The following is a 713-nucleotide window of genomic DNA, read 5'->3' as shown; positions in this document are numbered from 1 at the left end:
TAGGGAAATTAATTATGTGCTGAAAGAGCAAGTGCTGTAATTCATGTGTGAATACACTGTTATTCACATTTAATAAAGTAGCTTCATCCTTGCTTCCAGTTCAAAATTGATTTTAAGCCCTAAATGTGGAACCTCTAGCTGCACTTCCACAATGATATTTTATAAATATTTAAACATTATAGTTCATTTTTTGCACAACTATCAACTTATTACACAGTGAGAAGTGATATAGCATAGAAACAGAAGGTCGTCAGGCTTGCTACTGCCTCTTCCAAATGCACTGTAGTGTTTGCCTTAGATATAACAATACATGGCAAATACTTAAATCCTCAAACTAAAGAAGCTATCTAAGTGCAAGCTTTGGATCTTCTACATTTCTGGTGTTAGACTGTCCTTGCTCATTATATGACATGATTTATACTCCAGCTGCCCCCATGGAAAGACAAAATCATATTCCAGTGAAGTTAACATTAAATCTGTCACAGATAAGATAAAAACACATGATTTTAAGACAGCGAAGGCTGAGGTCATTGACCAATCTGCAATAGCTGGAGAAGTCAGTGCAAAAGTGAAATGTATGGCACAACATCAGGCGAGGCAAGACAGATAAGCCATTATTATGAACATTTTCTGAAGGGAGTTTTATTCCTTTTTAAAAGAAAACCACCGTTTTTCAGCAGCCCACTGTGGTAACATTGGCAATGCTGTGATCA

Source organism: Nestor notabilis, unplaced genomic scaffold (genome assembly GCF_000696875.1).
Source record: "Nestor notabilis isolate BGI_N333 unplaced genomic scaffold, ASM69687v1 scaffold13532, whole genome shotgun sequence".
NCBI lineage: Eukaryota > Metazoa > Chordata > Aves > Psittaciformes > Psittacidae > Nestor > Nestor notabilis.
The sequence above is the reverse complement of the archived record's forward strand: the minus strand, read 5'-3'. Positions refer to the sequence as shown.